At 31.5% G+C, this 9,132-nt stretch overlaps 1 pseudogene; it reads left to right on the top strand.

Moving 5' to 3' along the window:
• LOC142629041 (putative F-box/FBD/LRR-repeat protein At5g56810) overlaps positions 1–474 on the top strand; it is a 31,480-nt pseudogene extending 31,006 nt beyond the window's left edge.
• The last annotated feature ends 8,658 nt before the right edge of the window (positions 475–9,132 follow it).

Genomic DNA, 9,132 nt, shown 5'->3' with positions numbered 1-9,132 from the left:
TGGCCTACTCATATTCAACAAATATGAAAATATAATAAAGTAGACAACCTATTAGTTGTGGCTACGCAAAGTCTAAACTTCAAGTCTTTTGTTGATGACATTGTTAACAACAATGGTGTGCCTATCTTTTAACTAGCATAACACTTTTACTTCTTCCCTGTAACAGTTTGTTGGGCTAGATGACCCCAAATGGATGGAGAAATAAATATGCGGAGGGATACATGTCCACACCAATTCCTCAAGGTGGTTGAATTAATTGGTTTTGTTGGCTGTTTTGCTGACATGCAGCTTGCCTTGTATTTAATCAATAAAGCTACGTCATTGGAGAAGATAATTATTGATACACAAAAGCTACATCTGGTAAAAATATTACATGATTCTAGCGATATCAAGAAGAAATTAGCAGCAGCTACAGCTTGTGCAAAGAAATTAGAAACAAGCTTAGCCCCAGGGGTGGAATTGTTGATACTATAAGGGGGCATTTATTTCGATGTAATATGGTAAGCATTACAACACTGTAATTTGGAATAATTTTGTTTGGTTTGTTTATTTGTACATAACTTTAGATAGTGTTTGGTTTAGGGAATTGACGTTACCCAATGACATTCAAATTCCTTGGAATGTGATGCCCAAAAAAGTATTTATCTCTATGTTTGGCTTGATTATGAATCTACTCATATTTCCAAGGATATGAGATTCATATGTTTGGGTTATTGGTAGGAATCTTATAGGATTTATTTATTTTGATAACATTAACATTAAATTTCATTATGCTAAAGCAGTACAACACTCTTTACTCTCTTAACTTTATTCCCTTCATCTATAGGGGTTTCAATTTTCATTTTGTTTGAATTAAGAACTAAGTTGATTCATGCACGAGATGTTTAGAAAGAGAATTTAAAACCCATTGCATAATATTTATTTGCAATTGAATGTCCAAGAAATATGCGATAAAATAATACATAAAAAATGAGTTTATGGATCGAATAAAAAATAATATTTGATTAGTATGAAAATTGGCATACATGTTAAGAAAATATTAAACATGTAATTCAACGATGAGATTTTCATAATATGAATTCAATAACAAATTATTGGATGGTGTAATATTACTTAAAATTGTATTAGGTGTAACTTGAACTTAATCCTCTCTCTAAAAAAAAAAAGAATTTTAAATTTTTTGAAAGATTCATTCAGCCTTTTAAGTTTTTTTCAAGGGAAATTGCATTCTCGGGTTTAAATAATATTTTGGACTAGGAGCCTCAGGCCCTTTAGAGGGTTTTCAAAATCCTTTCTAGGCCCAATTGAAAATTGTTTCAACGAAGTTAAAACTTTTTTTCATAAGATTGGAAGACTTGTTTCCATGAGGTTGAACTTTTTTTTTCATAAGATTAGAAAACTTGTTTTTCGAAAGAAAGAAGACTTTTCAAAAAAAAGCTTTCAAACTAGGCGCATCAGGTAAATGCTCTGCTTGTTTCACTATAAAATATTTTACATAAAATATTTCAGCATTTTATTGTGTTTGTTTCATTGTAAAATTTGATCAAATTTTAAAATGTTTTCTATTGACTATAAAATCCTTTGTAAAATATTTTACTTTTAAAAGCTCAATAAAATTTTTGCAAAAACTCATGGTGGCTCTCCCCACCCATCGGGTGGTTGGGTCACCAGTCTGGTGGGTTGGGCTGTTGCAATGGTCCAACTCTAGTGGCTGAACTGCCGATTTTAGTGGTTTGTGCTTGAAAAATTTTACATTTCACACCGACTACGCTTGAAAATATTTTAATGAAAATGTCTTATATAAGGCAGTGAGCATGCTTCTTGATATCAGCTGTAAGACAATAGTGCCAAATTCATTGACATCCATAAGTACAAAAAATAATACCTTCCTCCTCACATTGTAGAGCAAGATGTATACATGAAACCAAAAAGCTCTTTATGTTTTTTTATTTAATAAACCTAAGATAATAATTTCATAATGTTTAATATATAGTGGGAAGCTTAGAAACTCCTCACCCTAATGTGCCAAGTATCCGTGTATGTATAGAATCAGTGGTCGTACTCCACTTGGTAAGGCAAAGGTAACCTACCTGTGTGTAAAAGAAATTCCATTAACCTTAATAGATACATTAATAACACTAGCCTCATCACACGCGCTTTGCGCGTGCGATGTGGCTTTTTTTTTTTAGCAATTCTATTTTGTAGAAAAAAAATGTGTTTTTTTATTTTATTTTATATATATAATTTTTATCTTGAAAATCTAATTTATAAGTAGATTAAATAATTTGAAAATTAACAGGAAAGTGGTCATATTTTTTTTAGGCAATATTTTAGTGGAAGTTGGAGTTACATTTTTACCAGATTGTTCTTTAGTTTTATCTCTACTTTTTTTTTAGCGGTTCTATTTTGTAGAAAAAAATTTGTATTTGTATTTTTATTTTATATATATAATTTTTATCTTGAACATCTAATTTATAAGTAGATAAAATAATTTGAAATTAACAGGAAAGTGGTCATATTTTTTTAGGCAATGTTTTAATGGAAGTTAGAGTTACATTTTTACCAGGTTGTCCTTTAGTTTTATCTCTACTTTTTTTTAGCGGTTCTATTTTGTAGAAAAAAATTTGTATTTGTATTTTTATTTTATATATATAATTTTTATCTTGAACATCTAATTTATAAGTAGATAAAATAATTTGAAATTAACAGGAAAGTGGTCATATTTTTTTAGGCAATGTTTTAGTGGAAGTTAGAGTTACATTTTTACCAGATTGTCCTTTAGTTTTATTTCTACTTTTTTTTTTAGCGATTCTATTTTGTAGAAAAAATTGTGTTTTTTTTTATTATTTTATATATAATTTTTATCTTGAAGATCTTTTTTTTTTTTTTTGAGAAACCTTTATCTTGAAAATCTAATTTATAAGTGGATAAAATAATTTGAAAATTAACAGAAAAGTTGTCATATTTTTTTTAGGCAATGATTTAGTGGGAGTTAGAGTTATATTTTTATCAGATTGTTCTTTAGTTTGATCTCTACTTAAACATAGGGGTATAGAGACATTTTTGAATTAAAAAATGAAAAATTCAAACACGAAAAGCCCCTTAAATAATAGTATAGATTAGAAACCATAGCAAAAGATCCATCACAACTCATTAAACAAACAAACATGACTGCATAATTACTTGGAGACAGAAAGTAATCTCTAATGCTTTAAGACTGCAGACATGACCAAAGGCTTTAGCGTCCAAAACAATCTGCAATGAGGAATATTCAAATAAAGACAATAATAGAGGCCGGTTTTCTAAATATGTTTTAATAAAGCTAAATTGCTAATAGAAGGAATAATTTTAATAATCCATACCTGAACAACCTTTCAAAACCCAATTATATGGCGTGCATTTGATTTGGGTTACTTGCATAACTTCCTTTAGGAACCTAAACCCCAATCAAGCAAACACAGTGGAAAGAAACCTGTAATGTCATTCAATTTAGCCTCAGGAGTGTACCACATATTATACCCATTATTGTTTTATATTCATATTATAAATTGTGAAATCATCAAATATTCAGTCAAGGTTTCATAAAATTCAAACATCAGACACCCTTGCACGTACAGGTTAAAACCGATGCACAACACAGGGGTATGGTTAACAGAAAGAGCGACTATATAAAAGGTTCTTTTCTTCTCTTCCTCTCACAAACTTCTCTTCTTCGCATAGTCTCTCTCTGTATCTCTCTATATTTTCGTGGAATCATTTGAAATTTTTTGTTTATCAATGGGGTCAATTCCTGAAAATATAGACAAAAATTACAACGTTGTCTAAAATATTCACTATTAACGGATTTAGATGTGAGCAAAATGGTGGGAATTACCTAATAGTCTCTTCGTTCTTCTTCTAACCATCCTTCTAAACCTTCTCTTGGATATGTTGCAGCGTTGATATTTGTTAGGTTCTAAATATTAAAGAATAAATGTCTAGGTTCTAATTTTATGTATGTTGGCAAACAGAGTACAAAATATGTCTAGTTTAAGATTTCTAAGTCTTAAAACAAGTGTTAGACATTGCTCAAGTGAGTTCAAGTCAAGATTCAAAAACAGTCAAGTTGTAGAAAGAAAAATTCAAAATCTGCAAAGCTTGATCGATTGAAAGATAGGCTCGACCAATCAAGAATCGTATTCTGCAGAATTTTAAATTAGGCCCAAAGCCCGCAAAAACGTTTAGGTTTTGAGTTCAACATTACTAGGTATAAAAGTAAAACACTAAATACCTTTCAGTAGTTTTTGGAAGCCTTATGAGTTACTCATGTGAGATTTGAGAGATTTTGTAACCTTCGAACTCAACAAGTATCTACTGGAAAGAAGATCCATATACAAAAACCGATGGTGATAAGTTGCTGAATATAAGATCAAATACAGCTGATAGTTTAAAACTTTGAGTGGGATCTTAGAGTCACAAACATGGGTATTCGTGTTTAACAAATTCAGATAAAAGAATCCATGGATTCAGAGCTACGTGTTGTCAAGTACCAAAAAATGTGTAGCTTTAGATTTAGGGAAAAGCTATTGTAAAACTTCCATTCTATCATAGTAAATTTGTTGCCTTGAGGATAGTTTAGGTTCAATTCAAGAAGTTTTTTTATCAACACCCTAGAAGTGTGGAAACTAAAACATTTCAAAGTTTCACAAGGTCTTCTTGACTTTATTGGCTTCCTATCATTTTAATTCAAAACTTTAAATCCTAAAAGCGCAAATATTGACTAGTCCACCTGTAGCCAATGGGAATGAAAATTTAAAAAAACCATATACTTCTTTTAAACATTTTGGGTAAGCAATTTAACATGAACTAGACCTAATCTTTAAGGAAGAAAGGTTTGGCTAGTGCAGATGTTAGTCATTTTGAGGTATAACGCAGATATGGTTAGCGCTTTTTTTTTTTCCCTTATCAAATTAATGGTCCATAAATGTTAATAAGATTCATCATCAACACGTGGCATGCAGTCACCATGCAGAAAAATCAATCTCAATGTTCCCATTGATTTCTCCTAGCTCCTTGGTAGGGTTGTCCACGGGTCGGGTTTGTGCCCAACTCGGAACCAACCCGCCGGAATCGGGTGGCAAAAAAATGCACCCGTCGCCGACCGCCGGAATTAACGGATCGGGCGGATCAGACCATCAGATGACAGCGGACAGGTCGGTCGGGGTCAAAAATCCAGAAAACGGCAAAAACCAGTGTGAGAATGGCGAAAAACGGCGTGAAAATGGCGAAAATCCGACATGAAAATCTGGCGAAAATCTTTAAAGTTTCTCCAGATCCGACCTAATTTAGGCCATTTTCGGCAATATCTTGGCCAAATCCGGTGAAATCTTGCCGAGATCTTGACGAAAATGGTTTAGATCTCACCGGATCTACCAAATATCGTCGGTAATCTCACAGATCGATCGGATCGGTTTTGATCGGATTCTGGAGAAGGAAAACCGATGTCCGACCTGCCAGACTCGGGTTTTGAAGGAACAAACCCGTTTCCGACCGCCGGAGAAGTCGGATTGGTCGGCGGCGGCGGGTGAGTCGGGTTGGCTAGGTCTCTGGACAGCCCTAGTGCGAAACATAATTTTTCTAGTACCCATTCACCTTGGCCCACTTTTTAGTAAACAAAATATAGGAAATCTGGAACCAAAATTCAACTTCTTATTCTGTACATCTTAATAAAGGTCACTAGAACCAAAATTTTAGAAGTTCTGTTTATAAGCTTTTATGTTTTGTATGTACAATTCGATTTACAGGATCAAACTAGTTACTACCTCCCATTAAAATAACTAGCTAAATTCTCAAATGAATTGCAGTGCAACTTATTATTAGTTTTCACATATAAATCTTAGAAAAATTATATTAGAATTACATTATGCTATAACAATATAAATATATTTATTCTATTACACACACACACACGTATATATTACATGTGACTGAAAGGAGTTAGGAAAATTAAAGGACTAAGATTTATTTTAACGACATCCATTAATTGTCACAAAAATTTTGTTCCAATTGTTGTCAAAGCAACTAAACATAAGTAAGAATGTCATATTCTAAATTTATTATTATTATTCCAACTAAAAATTATCTCATATATAGAGTTTATAAAAATAATCATATAAATTTATTTGATATAAATAATTAATGCACAACTATATATAATTTATATATGCATTTACTCTATTTGCTAATTTAATGAACTAATATTTTGATATAAATGCAAACTTTATTGATTTAGAACCCTAAATAAGGAGAACTTCAAGGAACGTGCCATATAGTACAACATCATACTCTTTAACATGTGGTCTTTGCTTATAATAATAATAATAATAATAATAATAATAATAATAATAATAATAAGGAATAGCTAATACATCCCTTTAAAAGAGGAATAACTATTTCTCATTTTGAAGAATAGCTATTCATAAGGAATGACTATTTCTTGTAATAAAAACATAACCAAATTAAAAAATAGCTAAATCATAGGAATAACTATTATATTACAATGCCTATTACAGTCTATCAAACATGCTCTTAGTGGCTGTGTAAATGCAGTTGTAGTTGTATTAGAACCTCAAGCAATGGGATTTTGTAACCAGACCAAAATGCCCTTTGGTTTTGTCCAATATTCACTCCTTATTTAAATGGATTTAGATCTTCTAGAGATCCTAGGGTATTCTACCAGGTAGAGTTTTTTAAATCTCCACCATGCTTTTAAAAATAAATGGCTAAGATGTTGCCACATCATTAATCCATTAATTAATCCCTAAATTTATCTTTCAGAACAAAAAAAAAAAAAAAAAAAAAAAAAAAAAAAAAAAAAAAACTCCAATTCATGTTAAACTACCAAGCCACAAAAACTCAAAATTCATCAACGCTTAAGCACTCCTATTTGAATCCAGATTCATCAAAGTTTATCTCTTCAAAATTAAATCGTACCTGGATAGTTGTTAAGCAATTGTTGCTTTGATCAACTTGGCTCTCAAGAATCCACCTTTAAAAAAACAAAATTATGGTTATAGTTCCATCTCTCGATTTCAAGAGAAGCGAAAATGAATCAAAAGCCCCCACATATGGGTTGCTTTGCTCTTTTGAAAAAAAACCATGGATGATTTGATTTTACTTATATGGTTTATTTCTTCCAATTAACATCAATGGATGATTTGATTTTGCCCTTGATTCAGGTAGGACAAGTAGGACTGTTCACTTTTGTGTTTGATAATTCAAATAAAATGAAGAAAGAAAAAGAAAAAAGAAGAAGGAGATATGATTAGACTCATTTAGTAATCCTAAATTGATAGTAGTACTTTTTTTCCTTTTGAAAGACAAATTTAAGAATGTATTAGTGGATTGATGATGTGGTATAATCTCAACCATTTATTTTTAAAAGAATGGTCGAGATTTTAAAATCTCTACCTGGTAGAGTACCCTAAGAATTTTAGGAAATCTGAATCTCACCTAAACAACTTTATCTTAAATCTTTAGGGCTTGTTTGGATTACCATGATTTTGAATGATATCACTCAATTTTCATCACTGAGTTTCCAAAATGCGTGGGTCTCACCGAAAAAATCTTATTTGGCCTGGCTTTTGGGTGATGTTTCCATTACTTAATACTCAAAAATTTGAGTGATGGATGATGGAAAATGAAAACAGAATTTTGGTGTTTTCAGTTTCTGAAATCACTACAACAAAATGTATTTTTAGTGAGGAAAAAATTCGTCACTAAAAGTCTAGTTTTTCGTCACTAAGAACCTTTAGCGACGAAATCAGACTTTTAGTGACGAAACTCATTTCGTCGCTGAAACCCCGTCGCTAAAAGTCCTAGCGACGAAAATTTTCGTCACTAAAAGTCTGATTTGTTTTAAAAAGAAAAAACTTTTAGCGACGAAAATATTTCGTCGCTAAATGTTTTCCTCGCTAAAAACACTATTCAGTGACGAAAATATTTCGTCACTAAAAACACTTCAGTTTATTATATTGATATTTAGTGACGAATAATTTCGTCACTAAAACTATTTTCGGGTACATATAGCGACGAAAAAATTCGTCACTAAAACTATTTTTAAGAAAATCCAGGCACATATAGTGACGAAAATTTTCGTCACTAAAACCATTTCTTAAAAAATTTTGCTACATTTAGTGACGAAATATTTCGTCACTAAAACAATTTTTTGTTGCAATATTTGTGACAAAAAAATTCGTCGCTAAAACTTATTTCCTGTTTTTATTTTTTTCATAGCTTTGATATTAACCTGTAACCTGTCATTACATTATTAAAACCTCAAATTTGAACAACACATTTATAAAAAAAGATCTATACATTCCACAAGTAAAAAATAAAAGAAGCATCCAATTCAAACAACTTCCATACAATAAAAGTTTGCAATACATACAATAACTCAAGATGTTTTATAACAATACAAAAAGTGTAGCATAATCATGCGTTTGAACTAATGAAAGATGTCCTCATATGTCTTCAAGTAATGCCAAAAGTAAATCTCCTAAAAGCCACCAATAAGAAATCTGTACAAATATAAAAATAATACTACATTAAAATCGTAAAGTAAAAACATTAACTATGTTATAAAAAACATTTCTAACAATGCATTAAGAGTAGCCACACCAATGAATTAAAATCACAACTCCTAATTTATAAGTTGTAGAAAGCAAATATAGATTTTCAAATGTAATATAAAGTACTAACCAATAAGTGTTTTAACTTAAAGATGAACCACCCCCATAGGTAAGAGCGTTATCATAACCCTTACTCCTCAAAAAGTTTAGAATATTCTATTGGACCTCTTCTTGCTTAGCTCGTGCCTCTTGCTCCTTAGCTCGTGCCTCTTGCTCCCTAGCTCGCTCCCTAACTCGCTCCTCTTGGTCCCTAACTCGCTTCTCTTGGTCCCTAGCTCTTGCCTCTTTGAGCTCAATTATCTCATTTTCTAGCCGTTGGATATACTCCACCGAGCAATTAGATGAAGCGGTGGTTACTAGAGAAGAAGAAGGTCTCATGCCAAGTCCTTTTATAATACCGGACTTCTTCTTAAAAACCAAGTTTGAAATCTCCTCTTGTGTAAGGGGAATTACAATACCGGAC

Source organism: Castanea sativa, chromosome 3 (genome assembly GCF_040712315.1).
Source record: "Castanea sativa cultivar Marrone di Chiusa Pesio chromosome 3, ASM4071231v1".
Taxonomy (NCBI): Eukaryota; Viridiplantae; Streptophyta; class Magnoliopsida; order Fagales; family Fagaceae; genus Castanea; species Castanea sativa.
This window is presented reverse-complemented; position numbering and strand designations above follow the sequence as displayed.